The following is a 25,628-nucleotide window of genomic DNA, read 5'->3' as shown; positions in this document are numbered from 1 at the left end:
CCAGGATATCTGAAAGATCATCTTATCCGTTATACACCCAGTCGATCACTACGCTCTGCAGATCAGGGCCTATTGCAGACACCATCTTGTCAGGAGGTCCGGTCTGCACAGCATAGGAAGCAGACCTTTAGTGTTGTGGCACCTACCCTTTGGAATTCCCTCCTCTTAAATATTAGACAGGTGCCATCTCTGTTATATTTTTGGTGCCTACTGAAGACCTTTCTCTTTCAACAAGCCTTTAAAGTAGACTTTATCCCAGTCTGCATCTTTCTGAGAATTGTTTTTAAGATGTTTTTAAAGCTTATTTTTAAAAAAGTTGTTTTTAAAGATGTTTTATTTTAATATATTTTAATGTTTGTTTTTATGATGTTTTATAGTGTTTTTAGTGTTTTTGTTTGCCTCCCTGGGCTCCTACTGGGAGGAAGGCCGGCATATAAATTTAATTAATAATAATAATAATAATAATAATAATAATAAGGCTATCAATGGCTACTGGTCATGATGGCTCTGCTCTGCCTCCATAGTCAGAGACAGTATGCTTCTGAAAACCAGGTGCTGGTAGCTGCAGGGCCGGCTCCAAAGGGCGGCCAGTTGGGGTCCTGGCTGAGGGTACTGTGGCCCACAGGGGCCCTCGTTATGGTGGAGGAGTAGCACTTCCCTTCCGGGGCAGACTCCCTGCCATGGATCACAGGGACGGATCTGCCCGCCTACTCAGCGGCCGGCCGGCCTGCTTGGCCCTCACTCGCCCTCTGCCCGACAGCTCCCTCGCTCGCCCTCCCTACCCCTGTCTGCTCGCTCACCCTCTCTACCCCTCACTCTCTCATTCATCCACCATCCCACCCCCCGCTCTCCTGCCCCCCTGCTCGCATGCTTGCCTGCTCAGTAGGTAGGTAGGTGAGGCATGTGTGCATGCGGGTGTCAGGGCCCAGGGCAGGCTGGTGCCCAAGGGCCCTGGCATGCCTGGGGCCAGCCCTGGAGAGTGCTCTTGCATTCAGGTCCTGCTTGTGGGCTTCCCAAGAGCATCTGGTTGGCCACTGTGAGAACAGAACGCTGGACTAGATGAGCCACTGGCCTGTTCCAGCAGCCTCTTCTTCTGTTCTTAAAGGATGAAAAGATCCCTAGAGGAATAGAAACCCTGCTGTGCACACTATTTACACAACAGTTAGCTGGCTGGCAGGTCACCTAGGCTATATATCAGGCCTAATTTCTGATTTTCCCAGAGTGTGTAGCTCAGTATGAGGCCTTTTCAGGGTTTATGGGCAGAAAACAAATCAACCCAGCAACTAGTCTTTAAAAAACCCAATTGCTTTTCATAATTAGTTTCCAATCACTAGATGGTGCTTTATATAGTAACCAGTTAAAAAAGTTCCCCTTGACTGTTCAACAGGAAGGAAAATCTAAAGGTCAGGAACAAGACTAGAAGGACGGCCCCTCAAGGAGAAGTTAACAAACATCCTGAAGTATTTATTTTCTCTCTGCTCTTTCCTAAACTTTCCTAAACTTGTAGTATGGACAAGCTTGTTTTTCAAGTGGAATCTAAACCTGAGATACCTAATCCAGTGTCAAAGCCAAGTTCAGGAACTACCAAAGTAGTTCAGTTCATGAAGAATCGGAACAAGGGGCAGACCACAGGTAAAGCTATAGGCAAAGGCAAGCTTTTGAGTCTGGTATTCCTGGCGGAATCTCAAAAAAAGAGTGAGATAATTCAACTGATTAAATTTAATTTATACCCAAACAACAGTGTTGACTGTAATTTCCAACAAAAACAGTTCTAGAAATATTTAGAGTTAGAGTATTCTAAGCTCCACACTAGTTTTTAACATCTGAGATATAGCATAAACTATTTTGTTTGTTTACACCTTTTGGGATCCCCTTGTTCACTTATCCTTAACATGAAACAAACAAGCAAAAAGGCCAGTCATTTAATTCCTGCTGTTCATACTAAATTTTGGGTTAGCTTGACCTTTACATAGCCCATTATGTAAGTTAACACACTCTCTGCATGAAGGAGAAAGGTCACTGCTTCTCAGTTCCTCTGATCTGGTCACATCCTGTCCACCAGTGAGGGAGGAATGGCTGCTACTATGCAACTTCCCCCCCCCAATGCCTCACCTAGAAATGTGGCTACCCACCTAACAAGGAAGGCTGGCTACAGGGCTAGGAATATTCACAAATAAATGGCTATTGGATCTAGTTATTATCAGTAGTACTAACCAGTTTGGGAATAATTACTCTTGTGGAACTATGATGATGATGATGATACAGCCATGAGAGTGGCTGTATACTATAGCCAGCATGGATTTTTCACATCCCGCAATGTTAAATTGAAAATGCCCTCATGCCATTCTGATGCTTCCCATAAGCTCATTTTAAAACAAAAATTACAAAATTTATAGTCCTGAACTCAGAAAAGCTTGCTTAACAACCCTCTATATTTTCATGATGATACACAAAACTGTCAGAGAGAATAGAGAGTTCAAAGTCTAAAAAGAGAGGGAAAAAACCCAGAGCCCTTTTGGACTTTTTTTTCTGAGAGTTCTCACACTCTGTTGAAATTCATTAAAAATCAGCCATGTTTACAGAGGACCTGTAATCCTGTTACTGACCTTGCCCCATACTCTGACCTTCATCTTCTGCAGTTTAAAAGTTAAAAAATGCCTGGCTGATTTTTAATTAATTTAATAAATTATGCATGGAACTGAATGATAGTGTCGGACATGCTCAGTAAGAATCAACTGTCAGTGTTCTAAATGTCAGACTCACAGCTGCTTGAATTGGCTAATCAGGGGGCCACACCCACACCAGACTTTGATTTCACCTGAGACAGTCATGGCTTCCCCCAAAGAATCCTGGGAAGTGTAGTTTGTGACGGGTGTTGAGAGGAGACTCCTATTCCACTGACAGAGCTCCAGCGGCCAGAGTGGTTTAACAGTCAGCCACTCTGATTGAAGCTGTGTGAGGGGAACAGGGCATCTCCTAGCAACTCTCAGCACCTTTCACTAACTACACTTCCCAGGATTCTATGGGAGAAGTCATGACTGTGTAAAGTGAAATAAAGGCCTGGTGTGAATGTGGCCAGTGACAGCTTTGGTTTAAATTTGGGTAGGAGGCTACATGCGGCTGCTGTAGAATAAAAAGGTGGGGAAAATGCTGAAAAGCAATGATACTGTTCACAGTGTTTTCCTTTTGGAAAGGAAAGGGGCTTCCCCTCTGCCCAGTGCCCACCCACCCAATCTCCTCCCCCTCCCCCTCCCCTCCCCTGGGTCAGTGGTGGACTACAACCTGGGAGACCAGGGTTCAAATCCCCACACAGCAATGAATCTGACTGGGTGCCCTTGGGCCAGTCACTGCCTCTCAGCCTCAGAGGAAGGCAATGGTAAAACCACCTCTGAATACTGTTTACCATGAAAACCCTATTCATAGGGTCGCCATAAGTTGGGATCAACTTGAAGGCAGTCCATTTCCATTTTCCAACATGATTGCACAGAAATAAATCCCACTGAACTCAAAAAGTATACAAATTATCAAAAAAAACTTGCTTCTCCTCCCTCCTATCCCCTCCCTCTTATCCCTCCCCTCTCCCTTCTTTTGCCCCTCCCCCTCCCCTTCCAATACCCCCCTTTCCCCTCCTCCCCCTCCCCTTCCTCTTCCCTCTTAAGCATCATTGCACGGTAGTAAATACCACTGAACTCTATAAGCATGCAAATGATCAAACCTGCCCTCCCCTCCCCCTTCCTTTGCCCCCCTCCAATCCACTCCTTCCCCTCCCCCTCCTCCTCCTCCTCCTCCCTGATGGTCAGTTTTACCTATCCCAACCATGATTGCATAGGAGTAAATCCCACTGAACTCAATAAGCATGCAAATGATAACCTGCCTTTCCCCTCCTTCCCCACTTCTTTCCCTTCCTCCTCCCCTCCCCACTTCCTACTTCCTCCTCCCCTGCCCACTCCAGCACTACCTCCCTCCCCCCCGATCAGTTTTCCCTATCCTAAGCATGATTGCACGGGAGTAAATCCCACTGAACTCAATAAACATGCAAATGATACCTGTCCTTCTCCTCCCCTCCCCCTCCTGCCTGCTCCCATCCCAGTCCTCCCCTCTGCACTTTCTCCCCTCCCTCCTCCTCCTCCCCCTCCCCTCCCCCTCCCCTGTGGTCTGTTTCACCTTTCCTAAGCATGATTGCAGGGGAGTAATTCCCACTGAACTCAATAAGCATGCAAATGATCAATCCATTCTGAGCAAAGTTGCACAGGATCCCATTTCTTACCTCCCGGATTAAAAAGCAGAGAAATTCACTAATAGGCAAAATCCTTGCAGTTTAAGAATGTACCTATAGCCCATAGATATTTCTCTCAAACTTTAAAAAGCAGGGAAATTGGGCAGCTATAGTGAATGCACCAGGGGAGCAGGAGACCTGACCTCCTCTCTGAGATATTGGACTGCCCTACAAAGTTGTCAAAATGCAAACACAATTTGGGTTGGTCTTTCACAGTCCAATCCACTTCCTGTGTAGCTTGAAAGATTTTGGTAACATGTGCCTCTGAGCATATGGTGAGTGGTGGCAACACCTGCAATCAGCCCAAACAATAGAAAGAAGACATGTGCTGTGCTGATCTTGTTTTAGCAGGGAGGAAGCACATTATTAAGACAGTTGATATAGTTCAGATAGTCACTTTATATATGTCTGATTTACTTTGTAATTTTAGTGAAGTTTCCTACAGGAAATAATTTTCTTTTGTTTCTGTTTCTGTGAATATGTGAAGTACAGCAACACTTTGCAAAATTTACACTAAAAAAACTCCAAATATAATTGTGGAATAATGGCACTGACTATTCTGCAGAATAGTCTCCAGTGGACATCAGGAGTGTCTCAGTTTGCACAAGGTAAAACAGTGGGAGGTGAAATATATTCTAGCAAACTTCTAGGTGTGCTCTACGTTTTTAATTCACAGTGCCCACCTTTCCTTAAATAAAATGGTTTAAAAACAGTATTTATTTATCTATATATTTAAAATATTCCTATCCCGCCCTTCTACCCTATAATAGGGCACTCAGAATGACTTACAAAAATAAAATCAAATACATACATAATAAAATTGGAAACAATATAATCACAAAAACATTAAAATAAATTAAAATACATAAAATACAATTAAAATACATAAAATACGAGGGAGGGAGGGAGGGAGGGAGGGAGGGAGGGAGGGAGAGGTACTAAAAGAGACTACAAGGGTAAAATTTAATGTAGAAGGCATAAAACCATAAAATCAGTGTCAGGCTCTACCTTCAGTCCCTCCCAAAGGCTCTCCGGAACAAGATCATTTTCAGAAGTCTCCGGAAAGCCATCAGGGAGGGAGCAGAGCGGACTTCTTTGGTAGGGTGTTCCAAAGCTTGGGGGCCACAGCTGAAAAAGCTCTCTCCCGCGTGCTTGTCAGTCTAACGTCTTTCACTCCAGGCACGCAGAGGAGACCAGAGGCAGCTGATCTTAAATCCTGGGCAGGTACATATGGGTGTAAATGGTCCCTCAGGTACATTGGCCCAAGGCCGTTTAGGGCTTTAAAGGTCAGAACCAGCAGTTTAAATTGGGCCCGGAAGCAAATTGGGAGCCAGTGGAGTCGATAAAGCACAGGGGTGATCAGTAGGCTGAAAACATGCATCCTCTTTTTTCCAATAGCTAGAGTCATTGCTGAAGTAGCAATATATTGTAATCAGTCTGATTTTACATCAAAGTGCAGTTTCACATTCAACCGTTAATGCACCCAAAATAGAAATAGAACATAACCTCCAATTTGAAACACAAAAGGCTGTCTTCACCATCATGACATTGACCAATAAAAAGGCTTTGAAATTAATACAAATAAATTTGACACAGATTTCTAGGATAAATGAAATAATTTTTTCTAGATTAGATTCTCTGTAGAAACAACAGTAACACAGGAAAGAAGCAAAGTAAGAAGAACACCAACAAACATACAGAAATATAATTCTCCATCTTTGGAGATGGCAGGTGTTGCCACCACTCACCATATGCTCAGAGGCACGTTACCAAATTCTTCTAAGCTACACAGTAAGTGGATTGCACTGTGAAAGACCAACCCAAACTGTGTTGGCATTTTGACAAATTTGTAGGGCAGTGCAATATCTTAGAGAGGAGTTCAGGTCTCCTGCTCCCCTGGTGCATTCATTATAGCTGCCCAATTTCCCTGCTTTTAAAAATTTGATAGAAATATCTGTTGGCTATAGGTACGTTCTTAAACCTCAAGGTTTTTTGCCTATTAGTGAATTATTATTATAAATAATAATAGTAATAATAATATTTAATTTGTGTGTCGCCTATCTGGCAATTAGCCACTCTAGGCGACGTACATTAAAATGAAATAAAATACAATAATATCAAATGCAGTCGCATTAATAACAATAGATAAAATAAATACTGGACAGTCATCAATACATATATAAAACAATTATTTTAGCAGCATACGATAGATGACAAAATCATGGAGATTTACCTGGCAGCCAGTGAAGATCAAATAATACTGGCGTAATGTGGTCCCGGCGGCGGCTGTTGGTAAGTAAGCGCGCCGCTGCATTCTGTATAAGTTGTAATTTCCGGGTCGTTTTCAAGGGTAACCCCACGTAGAGCACATTACAGTAGTCCAATCGAGAGGTGACCAGGGCATGTACCACGAGCGGGAGCTGTTGAACAGGGAGGCAGGGTTGCAGCCTATGTATAAGGTGTAATTGATACCAAGCTGCCCGGCTCACGGCCGAAATCTGAGCCTCCATGGACAGCCTGGAATCAAGAACAACCCCGAGGCTGCGGACCTGGTCCTGTAGGGGCAACTTCACCCCACCAAACACCAGGTCAACATCTCCTAACCCTCCCTTGTCTCCCACAAGTAGTACCTCGGACTTATCATGGTTCAACTTCAACCTGTTCCTGCCCATCCATCCACTCACGGATTCCAGGCACTTGGACATGTTCTCCACAGCCCTCTCCGGTGAAGATTTAAATGAGAGATAGAGCTGAGTGTCATCCGCATATTGGTGACACTGCAGCCCAAATCTCCTGATGATCGCTCCCAGCGGCTTTACATAGATGTTAAATAGCATGGGAGAGAGGATAGAACCCTGTGGCACACCACAATTGAGAGGCCAAGGGTCTGAAACCTCATCACCCAATGCTACCTGTTGGCGCCTATCAGAGATAAAGGAATGGAACCACCGTAAAACCGTGCCTCCCAATCCCAAACTCTCCAGGCGATCTAAAAGGATACCGTGGTCTACGGTATCAAAAGCCGCTGAGAGATCCAGGAGGACAAGGAAGGGGAATTCTCCCCTATCCAATGCCCTCCTCATATCATCAACCAGAGCGACCAAGGCTGTTTCAGTTCCATGTCCAGTCCTGAAACCCGATTGGTATGGATCTAGATAATCCGTTTCATCCAAGTGTGTCCGCAACTGATTTGCCACCACTCGCTCAATGACCTTGCCCAAGAATGGTAAGTTCGAAATTGGGCGAAAGTTGTTTAAGATCTGGGGATCCAAGGAGGACTTCTTTAAGATGGGTTTAATAATAGCCTCCTTGAAGGCTAGTGGCATAACACCCTCTTGCAAGGATGCATTAACCATTGCCTTGATCCCCTCACCCAATCTCTCTTTGCAGCTCATAAAGAGCCACGATGGGCAAGGGTCATTTAGACAAGTGGTAGGCCTTACAGATGAGAGCACCTTGTCCACATCCTCAGAAGGAAGAGGCCGAAATCGATCCCATTTGACCGGTTTGCAACTGGCCAACTCTAGCTCACTCACTGTATCCACAGCGCACGGAATCGAGCTCCTCAGGTGTTCGATTTTATCATTGTTACTCTAAAAATACTTGCCCACCCATCAGAAATAGTGTATGTTTTATTATGAAAAGTATATATGACTACTGTCATTTTAATAAACATTTACATGATGATTCAAAACACATTGATTTAGAAGTGTATGCCACAATCAGTGGAATGTGCTTCTAAAGAGTGTATTATCTGACTTAATGTTGTATTTGTTTTGATTTTATCCATATACAATAATGGAGATCCATAATAAAATAATGAGGGTTTTTTTCTTTCTTTTGGTAGTTTGGGGGTAGAATAGGTGATTTAAGTTGGAATAACAGTTATCGAGACTGTTTTTACATTAAATTTATATTATTTCTTTGTCAAATTGTACTGCTACGAAATGTCATGCAGATGGGTTATGATATTTTACTTCAGACTTTTATTGTATGTAATAACTATATGTGATACTTTACAGCAATTAATGAAAAGTTAGGGAAACCAAAAACAATAATAATACAATAATGAGTTCTTAATAACAGACTAAAGGGACAGTCTAAACTCCAACCCCCCTTCTGCCAGTGGGGCTTTATGGAATGGCAGGGCCACCACTGCATCTGTTCAGAGCGGTAGCAGAAGGTAGTGGTGGAGACAATTGGTCTTGATCCTAACCTGATTGCTGTACCAGTTCCAGGCTACCATCATGTGACAGAAGTAAGACCAGCTCAGAATCCAGCAAATTCTGGACTGGCTTGAGGCCTTCCACTGGCTACTGCTGGTGGTCAGCCTACTAGTGGCACTCCCACCCCCATGTTCAGCAGGAATAAAGAGTTTGGCACTGATGGAGTAACACTTGTGTCACCCCAGCAGCAGCTGGCCAGCTTAGAGCTGGGAAGGCCACCTCGACCTAGTCCTATTGGGAAGAAGGGCAGGATATAAATTTAACTCATCATCATCATCATCATCATCATCCAACCCTCCACTCCAGGGGGTTGGATTGCTCTGTAAATACATGAAAACTATTCAGCCAAGCTTGGTTTTTGTTGTCCCAGTATCTAATTAATACAAACCAGTATTTCTCAAATATTTGCTTTTTTCTTCTTTCTTTCACTCTCATATAGCTGGTTAGTGGGAGATGTAGCAGCATAATCAAACAGTTTATGTTCCCATCCTTGGAACCTTATTTGTCGTCAGGTATTTTGCATAAAGCACCTCAGATGAAGTAACCATGTAATATATGAGTTCTCGGGTTTTGCACTTCAATGTTTTGGGGCAAGGAAGGAAAAACAGAAGAGGATTTGATATTTTAATGAATGTACTATTTAAAAATGGTTTCATTCTCCATTGCCAATTCTTTCCCTTGAGCTAATCTGTATTCCTCAGCCACACAATGCAGATTTTACTTAATCTTTACTGCTGATTTGTCAGCAAATGAGTCTCTGAATTACAAACACCAAGTAACTCCATATTCATTTGCAGTACTTCAACCTTAATATTTGTCTCTTTTTAATCTACATGTATGTTTTGCAAAACTACTTTCTTTTAAGAAATAATCTTGAGATGTGTAATTACTTCTTGCCTTCCATTTTAAACAGTTTTACTTACTGCAAACACTTAAAACGGTGTGCAGAGATCTTATTCTTTTAGGTTTCTCAGCTATAATTATTGTTATTACATAGAAGCAAAGGTTTAATTAAATCTGCAGGTGCTGCACACATAGAAAGTGGTGAATTTTTCATTTTCTTTCTGAACTGTCTGTAGGGAAAAAATAACTGTGTTTCTACAATATTTCAGGATATTTAAAAAAATGTATGGTTTCGTGCTGGGTCTGAGAACACACTATAAGAGAGGGAAGGGAAGCTATAATTTGGGGTGTTTCCATGAGTAGACTCCCTACTGACTCATGAAAAAAATTCAGAAAGACCTTACATCAAATCAAGATTGCCCTGAAATAATTAAAATTTAAGACTGAAAGATATTTTTAACAAACACACCCTGACTTTCAAAGTATTAAAGGAGGAGTTAAGAAAGAGGGATAGAGATTTGTTTTTGTATCAAGTTTCTTTTTATATTGAATATGTATTTTTAAAGTAAAAGTCTTATTAATAGTAAGTTATGAATACATAGCAGATAATAATGAAGAAATGTCTTTAAGATTCTATCAATTCCTTCTTATGGTCAGAGGCTACATTGAGCAGAGTGGATTAATACTATGTTTCCCGCCCCCATCTTCTAAGGAGATGTACAGTGCCTTGCAAAAGTAATCAGACCCCTGACCAATGATCTCATATTACTGAATTACAAATGGTATGTTGTAATTTCATTCTGTATGATATTTTATTTAGAAACACTGAAACTCAAAATCAATTATTGTAATGTGACATTGGTCTTATGTTGGGAAATGATTGTAAGAAACATAAAAAACTGAAATGTTGCTTGCATAAGCATTCAACCCCCATTAATATTTGGTAGAGCCACCTTTCAGTGCAAGAACAGCTTTAAGACTTTTGGGGTAGGTATGTAACTTTGCACACAGTGGCGGAGGGATTTTGGCCCATTCTTATTGGCAGATTTGCTCCAGGTTGTTCAGGTTGGTTGGATGTTGCTTGGGGACTGAACTTTTCAAATAGCGCCACAGATTCTCAATGGGATTGAGATCAGAACTTTGACTGGGCCACTGTAGGACATTCACCTTTTTGTTCTTGACCCACTCCCGTGTTGCTTTGCCCTCGTGCTTAGGATCATTGTCCTGCTGAAAAGTCACTTTCCTCCCAAGCTTCAGTTTTTTTAGTGGACTGAAACAGGTTCTCTTGCAGTATTTCCCTGTATTTTGCTCCATCCATTCTTCCTGCCATTTTAACAAGATGCCCAGTTCCTGCTGATGAGAAGCATTCCCACAGCATGATGTTGCCACCACCATACTTCACTGTAGGGATGGTGTGTCTTGAGGAATGGGCAGTGTTAGGTTTGTGCCACACATACCACTTGAGTTTTGGCCAAAAAGCTGTATCTTGGTCTCATCTGACCACAAAACCACATCACAGCTGGAGCACTCTCATGCTTTCTGGCAAACTTCAGATGTGCTTTCAGATAGTACTTTTTGAGTAACGGCTTCTTTCTTGCCACCCTCCCATACAGGCCAGTGTTATGCAGAGCTCTTGATATGGTTGACTGGTGTACCGTTACTCCACTCCAAGCCACTGAACTCTGTAGCTCCTTCAAAGTGATTGTTGGCCTCTCTCTGGCTTCTCTCACAAGTCTCCTTCTTGTTCGAGTGCTGAGTTTTGAGGGACTGCCTTTTCTTGGCAGTGCCTGGGTGGTGTGATGCAGCTTCCACTTCCTGATTATTGACCTGTGATCACTCGGATATACAAACAACTTGATATTAGTTTGTACCCTTTTCCTAATCTATGCATTTCTATTACATTATCTCTTCTGTAGAATGCTCTTTGGACTTCATTTTCCTTCAGATCTACAGCCTGACCAATGATACTTCAACAGTGGGGGTATCCTGACAATGTGACAGCAACTTTAATGGTTCACAGGTGGAGGCCAATGGTAAGGTAACTGTGTCCTCGATAGAGCAATTTCATTCATCAGTGTAAACTGGGAGCTTCCACAGCACAGGGCTTGAATACTTATGCAAGCAACATGTTTCAGTTGTTTATGTTTCTTACAAACAGTTCCCAACATAAAAACAATGCCACCTTACAATAATTGATTTTGAGTTTCAGTGTTTCAAAATAAAATATCATGCAGAATGAAATTACACTGTACCATTTGTAATTCAGTCATATGAGAGCATTGGTCAGGGGACTGATCACTTTTGCAAGGCACTGCATTTGTGTCCCATGCAGGACAGGGAAAAGATTGAGGAGAATGTGATGCCAGAGAGGTAGTACAGAGGGCAGATCAGCCCTTCTTTGTCCTATGAATTGCTAGTAATGGACGACCAAAAGGGTCAGAATGAAACAAGTTAATAAACAAACAAGTGACCCTGTTCTCAGGGTCTAGAGGTTAACATATTAATTAAACACAACATGTTCCTAATGAAACTATCATCATTAGGAGAGGGTGACAACAAGTTCTGGCTGGAAATAACACAGGTTGGACATAAGAGTAAATGAATGGACTCATTAGGGGTACAAACCACATAGCATAACCAGCTCTCCATGAGCTTACATATGCAGAATGTAGCCTGTGACTGTTTGAAAGTAGGAAAGTCCTCAAGGACATGTCTGTTTGGTCCTCCTGTACAGTAAAAGGCACAACTAATTTACATTTGACATTCCTGAAATCATATTATGGCTATTCTGAACCCAGTATTTTATAGGGTCAGAACAATGGGTGGCCCACTGTAGTGGACCCAGAACAGTGGGTAACCACAGAGGGCAATAGGTAACCCAATGGCAGAACAGCGGGTAACCCAATGCAATAGGGCCAGAACAGTGGGTAACCACAGAGAGCAATATCACTGTCATACTGGTCCCATGTCATGTTGGTACTACTCATAGTTCAACAACTTGTATCTAGCAAAATCACTGATGCTCCTGTGCAGGTGAAAACCCTGTGCCAACAGCGTCTAAGAAGGGCTGTTGTAACCTTTGCCTGACATTAATCTTGGGATACTGCAGTGCAGTCCTGCCCAATTTGTGGTCTACCAAGCCACACAGTCTCACTCACGTACCGTTGCCTGCCAAATGCTTGACAACCTCCCTATTTTGCAGTCCCAGTCAAGAAATAAATAACAGGTTTACTAAGACCCCAATTCAACCTGGTGTGTTATAAATTATGCAAATCTGCTACAGAGGATTCTCCTTTGCAGTCCCTTAGTTTTCAAGCTTATATAGGTCTATTCACTATTACTGTCATACAATGAAAGAGCAGGAATAAACCCATTGCCCTCTCCCCCGCCCATATGTCCTATTGCCACTCGTTGCTGGCAGAATGTCTGCAGCAGGGAACTGCTTGAGTAAGTTATCTGCATGATTTAGAATCTTGATTTTCCATGATTACTCAAACTGCCTACTGTAGACACTCAGCCACCAACATATGGGGGGGCCTCAAGACAGAGAGGCCAGGTCCAACAGCCTGCACAAAAAATAGGACTTATAATAGAATGTTATGCAGTAATGCAGCAATAAACTAGTAGTAGCAATTGTGTGCACTCCCTCACATTTATTTTCAAAATAACGCATAACCACAAACATACTTTGCACTTGATAGCTTGTCCAGAAAGACCTGGTCAGAACCATTAAAGTCAACAAGTATACTGCCCTGCACTGTTACAGAGTTTATCCTAACTATGTCTACTCAGTACCTCACTTTAAGAAGAATGCAGAGATCACCACACTTTAAGAAGGATGCAAACAAACTAGAACAAGTTCATGGGAGGGCAACAAGGGGACTGGAAATAATGCCCTATGAGGAAATAACTGGGCATGTTTAGCCTGGAGAAGACTGAGGGGAGATATGATAGCACTCTTCAAGTGCTTGAAGGGTTGTCACATAGAGGAAGGTCAGGATCTCTTCTCGATCATCCCAGAGTGCAGGACACGGAATAACAGGAAGTCAGATTTCAGCTGAACACCAAGAAAAACTTCTTAACTGTTGGAGCAGTATGACAATAGAACCAATTAGCTAGGGAAGTGATGGGCTCTCCAACATTGGAGGCATTCAAGAGGCAGCTGGACAGCCACCTGTCAGATGTACTTTAAGTTGTGTTCCTGCATTGAGCAGGGGGGTGGACTCGATGGCTTTATAGGCCCCTTCCAACTCTACTATTCTATAATTTTATGATTCTATGAGTAGAAAGTCCCATAAAGTTCAATGGGACTGACTCTCAAGTATGCATAGGATTTCATTCTTAAAAGTTCAAATAAGTTCTATACTGCCAGTAAAACTGCACTTCTTTACTAAAATTAGGTGTTCTCTTCCTCATTTTTTGTGGATTCATTATTACAAGCCAGCTTGCTAGGTTCTGCACTTTCTATAGCTGCTTCCAACTTGCATGTTGCAGGTTATCATATCATCTTCATCCTGTTTTGCTGTCACATCACGGGTACCCTACTAAGCAATGTTTCGCTACAAAATTGTTCTTTTGACCTTTAAATCACTTGTTCCCTTCTATTCAATAGATTTGCTCTCTCCATATGAACCTGGCTGTTCTCCGAAATCAGCAGATGCCAGTGCCTTTTCCATTCCTAAATATTTATTTGTAAGGTTGCATGGAGAGGTTTTTAATAACTTCATATTTGACTGTGAAACATGCTGTCATTTACAAGCAGAAAACATTCCCAACTTGCAGGCCTTTCAAATCTAACCTTAAAAATTATTTCTTTTAGTCAGCATTTCTAAAATGATTGTTTTAGCAATTTTTTCTGTGCTACCAGGTCTAATTTTAACTTTACTGATTGTAAAGCACCCCTGGGATGCAGGCATGAAGGTCGCTACTGAAACACAAGATTGCAGAGTATCGTAAAATATTCAGCTTGCACTGAGTAAGGGAAGCTAAATGTTATCCAGCAGAATGTTGCTTGAAAACAGTAAAAAAGCAGCACAAAATAAGTAATTATCTTTATCTTCGACTACCAAGACAAAAAAAGCCTCCTTTTTAACCACAAGAGTTATAAAATTATTTCATACTCATTTCTTGGAGGTAATCCTGCATTTCTTACAATCAAAAATAACAAAGCCGCATCTCTTTGAAGGTGCCACCTACACACCCAAACATGCATAGACCCATAAACAGACAAAACTTTCTATTTTCCAAGTGCATGATTGATAACTATATCCAACAGAGGAGTAGGCTCTGCCCTTTTTCTCCCCTGCTGCTCATGAAAATCCCTCTTTGGAAACAAGTGTTTGCTGGGGTAGGAGAGGAATTGCTCATAGGCACCAAATATCAGCTTCAGAGCAACAATCTTCCTCTATTCTTGAGAAAGAGCAGTGGGGTGGGAAGGGTCATATTCCTTCTCTATGCCTGCTCAGATCCCATAAATATCAGCACCACCCCGCCCACCACCTCGCTGATGCAATTTGCATGTTTCAAAATCTGCTCTTAGATGCAAATATGCTTTTAATGTCACCTCTAGTTTGTCCCAGAATTGCCTTGATAGCACACTGCAGGTATCCATAGTCCTATTCAGGCATTCAGGTAAGGAGGGGGGAGTAAAATGTGGATGAGGCAGGGGTGCCAGCCCTGCCCTTACTAACACCTCACCTGCCAACTCCATCCCCCAAACCTCACACTTTGAGACCCAAAGTCTGAAGGAGGATCCTTTGGGTGTTTGGCTAAATGTGGTTAGAGTCCTCCTTGAGATTCTAACAATGTTTAATGTCACATCTAGCTTGGCCCTCAGTAGGCAGCTCAAGGGAGGGTTTGTATTTTGAGTGTTGATGTTGCATTTCAAGGACATTGCAGCTGTGAACAAGTCAGGAGGGAGAACAAAAAAAGGAGCCCTGAATCAGGAATAGGGTACCTGTGCCTTTGGATACTGCTAGACTGCAAATCCCACTAATCCTAGCCATTGGCCATTCTGGCTGGGGCTGAAGGTAGTCGGATGTCAACAGTATCTGGAGGGCTGCAGGTTCTCCATCCTTGCTCTGAACCAAGCAACCGCAGACTGAGCAAAGAAGACAAACAGAAGCAAGCCTGAGGGATGGGGAATGGTCATGTGGTGGTTGCCAAAGGCCGTAATGAAGGGAAGGCTGGGGTAGATCAAAAGCAGAGCTTGGAAAAGTTACTTTTTTGAACTACAGCTCCCATAAGCCTAATCCAGTGGCCATGTTGCCTAGGGCTGATGGGAGTTGTAGTTCAAAAAAGTAACTTTTCCAAGCTCTGATCAAAAGGGAGTATACACAGACTAGGAAGTACAAAGAGGACCAAGAGGATACCAGCATGATGAATGAGTAGATGAAGAAAAAGCTATAAATGATAAAAGGCTTCTTTTAAAAAATAGAAGTCTTGCTCAACTGAGAAAAAAGAAAAGAGAGCTCCGGCTATGGGGCGGTATATAAATGTAATAAATAAATAAATAAAAGGAGCCCAAACTGGCAAGACAAATGCACAATAAAACAAGGACAAAAGAAAACCATTTGAGGAGCAAATTGCTAAAAAGGTTGATACAAGCAATAAAAATGTATTTACACTTATCAGAAGTCAGGAAAAAGTAGCCAAAAAGGCAACTGAACCACTGAACAACAAATATATGAAAAAATTACTGAAGGCAAACTGAAAGACTGAAGAGCAGCTTCACTGAAGATGTTGGGCAGATATCTGTCTGTAAACCATGGTTTGTTTGTTTTCAAAGACAGCACCTGAAGAACTTAATCAAACAGAGGAGGCAAGAGACAAAGTTCTAGGGCCAGTTGCCTAATTATCAACAACTTATCTGGAGAGAATACACTTAAGAACTCTTCAAGAATTCAAATATTTATTTATTTTTGACATTAAAATCAGCCTCTTTATACTGGAAAATTTGAATGGATTGGAAGATCACCAACACAACACTTTTTTTAAAAAAAAGGATGAATGGGGAAAGTAGAAATCTATAGGTGCATTACCCAAATAACTGTCCATTTTAACTGATGGATTACATTAAACATATTATTGTACATCATATTAAAGCTATATTTTAAATATATATATAAGATTTATACAGAATAAGAAAATAAGAAAACATGAGCATATAATAAAAAAATCTAATCTAATATAATAAAAAATCTAATATAATAAGATTTATGCAGAAAACATGAGCATTGCTTCTGCCTCACCACTCTTTTGGAATTCTTTTGGAGTCTCTGGATAAGAACGGTCCAGTAAACACTGCATATTTAGACTTCCAAATGTTTTTGGGGGGACAAACTTCCTCATCAAAGTTAACAGTTATGGGCCAAGATGCCCTTATAGATCACTAATCGATTAAAGAATCAGAGGAAGAGAATAAAGTTTTTTTTAAAAAAAGAGGAAAGGAAACAGTGGTGTCCCCAAAGGAACTATGTTGGGGCTGGTGCTATTTAACATTCGTCAATAATCTGGGGATTGCAAAGAGTTCCAATGGGTCTCAATAAACTGGATAAATGGTCAACAAAATGGCAAATGGGACTTAGAATAAGTGATGCAGACAGGGGCAAAATATCTAACCTCACATGATGTCATAGGATATCAGGACACAAGTTAAAGACATGTTACCAAGGAACAGCATCTGTTCATTTTTATTTATTTAGGTAATGTCTGACCTTAGGTTTACAGTCTTACACCCCAATCCAGACTTATAGTAAGATTCTACCATGAGCACTAGGGGGAACCAACAAACCATAGATTAAGTTAAACACATAATTTGTACTTCAGCAGAAGGCTCTCTGAATGCAAATTTAAAATAAAAGACCCTAGCTACATATGGAGACCTCTATCATGCATATCTCTGGGTCACAGCCATTATTTGGAATGAAGTCCCATTAATTTCAATGAGACTTTATTCCACACAGTGCAATTAGGATCATAAAGCCAGGCCCATGGTTTTGCTTTTAAATGACAAAAACAATCACATCCTAACATTCTTTATTCTCACCAACAGTTTAAATGCAGCTAAATGTGACTTTCAAATGGAAATGAAAAAGTACCTTGTTAATTTGTACCAACAACTGGAAACTGAATTTTGTCAGCAGCAAATGCAGCAAATGAACCATAATAATGATATTATCAAATAGCAACTAGGACATAATTTAACTTAGAAATTATAATTTCACCATTTTAATGTGTGACAATAGTAAAAGTAAAACAACAGGATAGGTACAACAATATGGACATTATTGCCACAATTCAGCAAGAGTGAATGATCCATCAAAAGGAACAAGTCTCAGTGCTTGCATTGCCATTTTGGATTCTTCCCTGTGTATGAAGATGGTGCTATAAAGAGGCAGATCCCCCTCATTCACCACCCAGTACCAGGTACACAATGCCAAAACTTGTCACTTCTGACAGTGCTGATCATTAGGGATGGGGGCACTGCCTCACCCTCCACCCCACCATTCCCATGTCATCTGTACAGCTAATTCATTTACGGAGGATCACACCTGCTGGTCCCACATGCATTACGTGAACTTGAGAAACTAGTGTGGTTTGGGCAAGGTCCCCAGTCACATGGACAAAACCTGGGTGCCTACTGCTTGTGCATGTGTGGGCTTTTTCTCAAATTACCCTGAACACATTTAGGGGGCAGTAGGGGGATAGCTGAGGGGTCTGGCCAGATTAATAACAGGGACCAGGCGGTCGGAACACATAACACCTGTTCTGGCTCGCTTGCACTGGCTGCCAATATGCTTCCGGGCTAGATTCAAAGTGTTGGTTCTAACCTATAAAGCCCTATACGGCGCGGGACCACAATACTTGTCGGAACGCCTCTCCCGATATGAACCTGCCCGTATACTACGTTCTACATTGAAGGCCCTCCTCCGAGTTCCGTCTCATAGGGAGGCTCGGAGGGCGGTGACAAGATCTAGGGCCTTCTCAGTGGTGGCCCCCGAATTGTGGAACAGTCTCCCCGAAGAGGTGCGTATGGCGCCGACATTGTTGTCCTTTCGGCGCCAGGTTAAGACCTTCCTCTTTGCTATGGCGTTTTAATATGTAACTTTTAGTTTTAAATTTTGTTGTAATTGTTTTCTGATTCCTTGTTTGTATATATGTTTATGCTGTATTTATTATGAGATTTTGAGATGTTTTGTATTTTTATATTTTGTTGTACACCGGACTTCCGGGAAGGGTGACTTCGCCTGTGCCTGCCTTTGAGACGAGCTCTCGTCTCAGAGGAAGCTTTTTCAGTTTTAAAATCAGTCAGAACGTTTTTTTTTTACTGGTAAAGACTTTCTCCCGGGCAGGGAGAAACGTAGAGATTAACCACAAAAGCCTGTGTTTGTTGGGAGGACTGGATTTCATTAGTTTATGAGAGAAGGTTCAGCCAGCATTGTCGGACGGACTTCCAAACAAGCTCTAACTGATTAAGCAACACGTTTGTCTTTTCTTCAAAGGAAAACGGATTTTAACAGGCAAGCATCCTTCTTTCTATTTTTATCATCTGGTTTAAATTGTTGCAGCAAAAAGAGCTTTGTCAATGAATCAGATATAAAGAATCCCTGGGTGAGTTATAACTCTTCTCTTTCATTCACGAAATTAAGGAGGAAAGAAATTGAAATAGCTTATCTTTCTTATTATTGCAAAAAGCTGGCCTGGAATTTGTGCATTTTAAAGATACAAACGGATGAGGGATTTCTATTCCGAGGAGAAAATAAATAAATAAATCTGGTTTATGAACTTTTGGAGTATTATATGTCTGGGACTATTTTTTTTTGTCTATTTCATTTTGACGAATCTGCTTGTTCACGATGCCACTAACTGTTTTGATGCTGTGAACTAAATTTGTTTTGCATTCCTGAACATATAAGAGATAAGGCAGGCTGTGCTGTCTACACTGTGATGTCATCAGGCTTGGAATATTAACCCAATTGTTGCTGGAATAAGAAGTGGTTTTTTTCTTCTTCGTGGTTTTAAGAATGGCAATCAAGAAAGTGGCTGAGATCCTGGAAGTAACTATGCTTCAGAAAATAATGGATGAGATTGAGATAACGAAACAAACTCTGAGACAGGGTAGACAGGAGATGAAAATTGAATTTGGCAAAATGAATCAGGAGCTTAAAGAAATAGGGGATCTTGTGAGAGAGGAGGTTGATGAGATCAGAAATACAACTGGACAAGCATTAGAAGATGAAAAAAAAAAGAAAAATTAAAGGGAAGATGCAAGCCCTGGAGACTGGAACAAATGTGGAACTGGAAAAAGACTTGGAGTTTATGGATATTAGAGATAAAATTTATTGTTTGGAATTCAACGTTGTCTCTGAAGAAATTAATGAAGATATTAGAGATAAAGCTATCAATGTCTTGGATGAATTTCTGGACTGGAATGATGTGATGGAGCTTGACATAGAAAAAATCTATGGAATTAATTACAGATATGTGACAATGGAAAAACTCTCAAGAGATGTGCCAGTGCATTTCGTAAAAAAGAAGAACAGAGATATGACTTTACAACAATATTTCAGCAACACATTCAAAATTGATGGCAAGGAAATATTTGTGATAAAGGAAATTCCCATCAGACTCTTATTATATTACTATGGCTATGACAGCAAGATTATTATGGGATATTGATAATGGAAGAATGGCTACTGAAATTATTGGACTTAACAGGATTATTGAAGATGGAAGATGGAATTAACATTGATAATGGAAGAATGGCTATTGAAATTATTGGACCTAATAGATTTGATGAGATGGATTAATCGACATGTTTATTTGGAGAAAAATTGATAGATATATTTCTCAAGGAATTGAAACCTCTCTTTGACTTTTTGTGGAAAGAATAAAGTAATGTTTATGAGATTTGATGATTAATTAAGATAACTACTGGAGGAAAGTGATTTTGTAATATAATTTAAGAGACAGGTTTGTTATATATTGTAGACCTATAACTGATCTGCGACAAATCGGAAGTCAACATTTTATTTTATTGTTTAATTATTTTTGTTTTGTTTTGTTTTGTTTTTGAAAATTTGAATAAAAATTAATGATTAAAAAAAATATTTTGTTGTACACCGCCCAGAGAGCTAATGCTAGTCGGGCGGTATAAAAATCTAATAAAATAAATAAATAATAAATAAATAAATAAATTACAATGTTCTCTCTGTATGTTGACTGTCCCCAATTGCATAGAGTAGCTTGCTTTACAGAGGACTGTCCTTCATTTGAAGGGTTGTCAGAGGATAGTCCTCTATTTCAATTGAAGGTAGAGCCTGACACTGATTTTATGCCTTCTGCGTTAAATTTTACCTTTGTAGTCCCTTTAGTATGTATGTGTGTGTGTGTATATATAATATATATATAATATTGCATTTTATGTATTTTAATTGTATTTTATGTATTTTATGTATTTTAAATTTATTTTAATGTTTTTTGTGATTTTACTGTTTACAGTGTTATTATGTACATGTTTGATTTTATTTTTGTAAGCTGCCCTGAGTGCCATATTATAGGGTAGAAAGGCAGGATAGAAATATTTTAAATAAATAAATATTTGAAGTGCTTTCCAGTCCAAGACTGGTTTAAAAATGAAAAAAAAAAACATAGGAAGGGAGAACAAGAGCCTTGAAGTTGTCCATGAACACTTATTACCTGGACTGCAGATTGAGCATGCTCACAGGTCACCTGGTCACAGTCTTCCCCACTATGGTGAGATGTATTCTATTTCTGTTTAAATTATAGGAATGATTTCTAAATTTATACGTACCTAAACATATAAATTATCAACCGCTCTGGGAACATTTTTTGGCTGAAGCATAAAAAAAACTAATTTAATAATAAATAAATTAGCTCATGCACATTTTTCCCAAATCTGTATCCTTTCTGGAGGTGATGCATTTCCTTTTTTTGGCGATGCATTAAGCAACCACCCTACACATGCAACATATTTAGGCCCTGAAAAAGACTCTTAGCTTTGATTAAATCGCAACTTAAGTAACTGAATCAATTCCTAGGAGTGAGACCATGCCAACACTGGTGCCATGCACTAGCAGGTGTATATTTATATAGACAGAGATGCCTAAATCTGATTGAAACTAATTTGACTTAGAACCTTAGCCACAAATTTAAGTTGCACTGATTTCCATGCACTTAACTATTTTCTGGATTGGGCACAATCTTTTTCTGTTCACACTTCTGTTCATACGTCACAGTATGATTCACACTTCTCTGAAATTTATCGTAATGTCAGTTACTCAGGAATTACTTACTGTGATCAATGTGGTCAGTTCTGTGACATCACTGTTTTGAAAGCTGAAACACAAAAGAAAGGTAATGTTCAGCTGAATCAACTTAGAGATGCAAACAACATTTGATAAGTAAACACATTGAATATAATATGTAGGAATTCCAGAAACAATCAAAAAATGACTGAAGCACAATGAATATATAATATGGGGACTCCAATATGGGGTCCCGCAGGGGTCAGTTTTGTCCCCCCTGCTTTTTAATATCTACATGAAGCCGTTGGGAGAGGTCATCAGGAGTTTTGGAGTGCGTTGTCATCAGTATGCTGATGACACGCAGCTCTACTTCTCCTTTTCATCTTCTTCAGGTGAGGCTGTCGATTTGCTGAACCGTTGCCTGGCCTCGACAATGGACTGGATGAGAGTTAACAAACTGAAGCTCAATCCAGACAAGACTGAGATGCTGTTGGTGGACGGGTTCTCTGATCGGATGGTGGATATATACCCTGTCCTGGACGGGGTTACACTCCCCCTAAAGGACCGGGTTCGTAGTCTGGGAGTCTTTTTAGACTCTTCCCTCTCACTTGAGGCTCAAGTAGCCTCGGTGGTTAGGAATGCGTTTTACCAACTTCGGTTGGTAGCCCAGCTACGTCCCTATTTGAGTAAAGAGGACCTTACATCAGTGGTACATGCTCTGGTAACCTCACGTTTGGATTACTGTAATGCGCTTTACGTAGGGCTACCTTTGAAGACAGTTCGGAAGCTACAACTAGTGCAAAATGCGGCGGCCAGATTGCTGACAAGGACCAAGCGGTCCGAGCATATAACACCTGTTCTGGCCAGCTTGCACTGGTTGCCAATATGTTTCCGGGCTAGATTCAAAGTGTTGGTATTAACCTATAAAGCCTTATACGGTGCGGGACCACGATACCTTGCGGAACGCCTCTTCCGATATGAACCGGCCCGTGCACTACGTTCTGCTACGAAGGCCCTCCTCCGGGTTCCAACTCACAGGGAGGCCCGGAGGGTGATGACAAGATCTAGGGCCTTCTCAGTGGTGGCCCCCGAACTATGGAACAGTCTCCCTGAGGAAGTACGCCTGGCGCCGACTCTGCTTTCCTTCCGGCGCCAGGTCAAAACCTTCCTATTCTCTGAAGCATTTTAAGTTACATTGATCTAATTTTAATAATGTTTATTGTATTGTTGATTGTATTTTAATATTATTTTGTTATTCATTGTATTTTTATACTATTTTATGTTCACCGCCCAGAGAGCTATCGCTAGTCGGGCGGTATATAAATTTAATAAATAAAATAATAATAATAATAATAATAGAACACCTGATTAAAAAAAAATTTAAATTAATGTGCAGGGTGCAGAATGACTCCACATGGGACTGTAGCATGACTATTTACTTCACTGCCCTACAACCCATAGGCCAGGCACATCAGTGCTGCGCTAGCTATTCTGATGTGACAATCTATTTGTGGCAAGCTATGCTCCCCTCCTATGCTCCTCTAGAAGCCCTTTCCTCCAAAGACAGTATCAAGGGTTGGGATTGTTGGGTACCTGCTGAATCCCATACCCCAGGAGGGGGGCCATTGACAACTACTGGAGCCCCTTGGCCTATTCACCTACCCTCTCCTAGCAGTGACAGGAGGAAGGAGCCTCTGCTTTCCTTGCCCTCCTCTTCTGGACAGCTGTGCTGATTGGCCCCAAGGGCAAAGATAAAACAAATGGACTGTGGGGGATGGGCACCAGCAGGGTGATGAGCTCACTCAGAGAGGGCAGCCACTGCAATCATCTCACCCAAGGGCTATCCAAAACCTGAAGCTAGCACCACATTCCTCCCCAGGACTGCACATGTGGCACTACACCTGCTGTGCATAGCCTGAACACCAGGGTTGTGAGATTCCCATAGGCGTACGGTTTACTCCTATCAGAAACAGGTTGCTGGATTATATAGGCCTTTGGTCTGATCCAGCTCTTCTTATGTTACTTAGGGATCAGTGAAGGAATGGGCTACTGGATGTTTTCAGGAGTGGTCAGTAGGAAAGGGAGGGGGCAACAACCTGGCCTCCTGGCAGCAGTGTCACTGCCACATACTTGGATGGGCCATGACAGTGGTAAGGGCTTGGTGAGTGCACTGGTGGGAGAGCTGGATTGGCTCCACTAGTTCACGGACAACCCTGCCCCCACGCCATCCCGGTACATGGCAGTAATGCTACTGCCGGGAGGTCAGGTCTGCAGCACCATCCCTCCCCATCAGCCGCTCCTGAAGGTTTCTGAGGTTCAGTTCAGGAGACTGTCCGCACAGAAAACTCTGCTGCCTGGTGGAATAAAAAGGTCTGCCAGTAAAAAACATATATGTGTACATGGGTCAGAGCTGCAGATGGAATAAGAGGATTAAAGGATATAATTAAAGACAAACTTCCCATTTGTCTCTAAATAATGTATCTTTGCAATATTGTAACACACCGTTTTAGAAACTACTGCCCCAGTTCAAATATTACCCGAGGCTTTCATATCTAGCAGGAGTGGTGCACTGCCCTTCCCTCAACCACATAGATGTTGTAACATATGAGCTGAAGTCTCCACAGAAATGCCCAATCATATAGAAGCCCCATTTGGCTCCCTCAAAAAGAAGGTGGGTGGAAACTGTGTCAACAGTCCTACTCTTTTCTGAAGGACAGAAATTGTGCAAATTGGAAAAGCCCTATTCATGTCCTAGTCCTCACACAATTAAGGGAGGCAATGGGAATCCAAGTGCTGGCCCTGTCCAAACACGTTGTTGCCGCCTCTCCTCCACCATCCATGCATTGGGGGGCATGTCTGTATAGTGGGGGGCCTGCTCTATGCATGTGATGGAGAACTGGCACAATCAGGGTTATAAATCAAAAGAAAAGCCTATGGATTAAAAGCAGGTCACCCACTACATGACGGGGAACAGGGTCGGTGGGTGCCCCTCTCACACAATAGTTCATCATATAAAGTAAAGTGCTTAAAACAAGACTATTCCTCTACGTGATCAGGCATTCACATGGAGGCCTCAGGTCATATGATACATCATCTGCATAGTGGAGAGGAAAAGAATGACTTCTCTATACACAGAGGAGGGGAACTCAACTAACATGTGAACAAGATCATAGGCAGACTACATTCACTTCTGACACATTAGAGCAGCCTTTCCCAACCAGTGTGCCTCCAGATGCTGGTAGACTACAACTCCCATCTTCCTGACCATTGGCAATGCTAGCTGAGGCTGATGGAAGTTGTGGTCCAACAACATCTGGAGGCACACTGGTTGGGAAAGGCTGCATTAGAGCATGGCATGGAGAAAAAGAGCTAGCGTGGAAAAGGGAAAGTTATGTAACCCTCCCCCCTCTGCCATTGCAGCAGGAGGTCTTGCTCTTAGTATTAGAACAGTATTAGAAAATAAAACTCTAGAAGGATATAAAATGAAAGATACAGGGTACCACTGGCATCTGACTGTTCTTTGGTCAGCTCTTGTGTCTTTAAGAGCAGCTTGATCTGCAGAAATTGGCAGTTGATCCTTTTTATGGCATTGAAATAAATATTATCACCAGCTAATGACTCAAGATTAGGCTGCTATTAAAGGCCAGTTAAAAAAAACAGAGTTGGCAATTCTAATACAGAGACTTTCTAATTCTCCTCCAGCTTCCATTCAGACTCCTGACTAATTGAATTACTCCTATCTTCAAGCAGGAAAAGACCTGAGAATATTAGTCACCCTCTAGCTCTATTTGTCTTGTGTCTTCATCCTGGACTCTGGCAATGAAAGCAGTCAGTACTGAAGAAGATAGGGTCTTCCTTCTTTATTCAGTATTGACACAGCATTTCCTAGTGTTTGGGAGGAGCTACTACAGCAAACAATCTGCTTTGTCCCTACTACACTATACTTATCATGTACTCTTGCAATACATTTATGGTTCAAGTTGTGAGAATATTCTACACATCGCCCTTAAAGTA

General features: G+C 41.4%; 1 protein-coding gene across 16 annotated transcripts in view; it reads right to left on the bottom strand.

Moving 5' to 3' along the window:
* BAZ2B (bromodomain adjacent to zinc finger domain 2B) overlaps positions 1 to 25,628 on the bottom strand; it is a 309,197-nt gene that overhangs the window by 203,138 nt on the left and 80,431 nt on the right. For all 16 annotated transcript variants that reach the window (XM_061608686.1, XM_061608687.1, XM_061608682.1 and 13 more), the window contains exon 2: positions 21,663 to 21,705. The gene's annotated coding sequence lies outside the window, so the exon portion shown is untranslated. The remainder of the gene's footprint in view (positions 1 to 21,662; positions 21,706 to 25,628) is intronic.

Source organism: Rhineura floridana, chromosome 2 (genome assembly GCF_030035675.1).
Source record: "Rhineura floridana isolate rRhiFlo1 chromosome 2, rRhiFlo1.hap2, whole genome shotgun sequence".
Classification (NCBI taxonomy): Eukaryota; Metazoa; Chordata; class Lepidosauria; order Squamata; family Rhineuridae; genus Rhineura; species Rhineura floridana.
The sequence above is the reverse complement of the archived record's forward strand: the minus strand, read 5'-3'. Positions and strand labels throughout refer to the sequence as shown.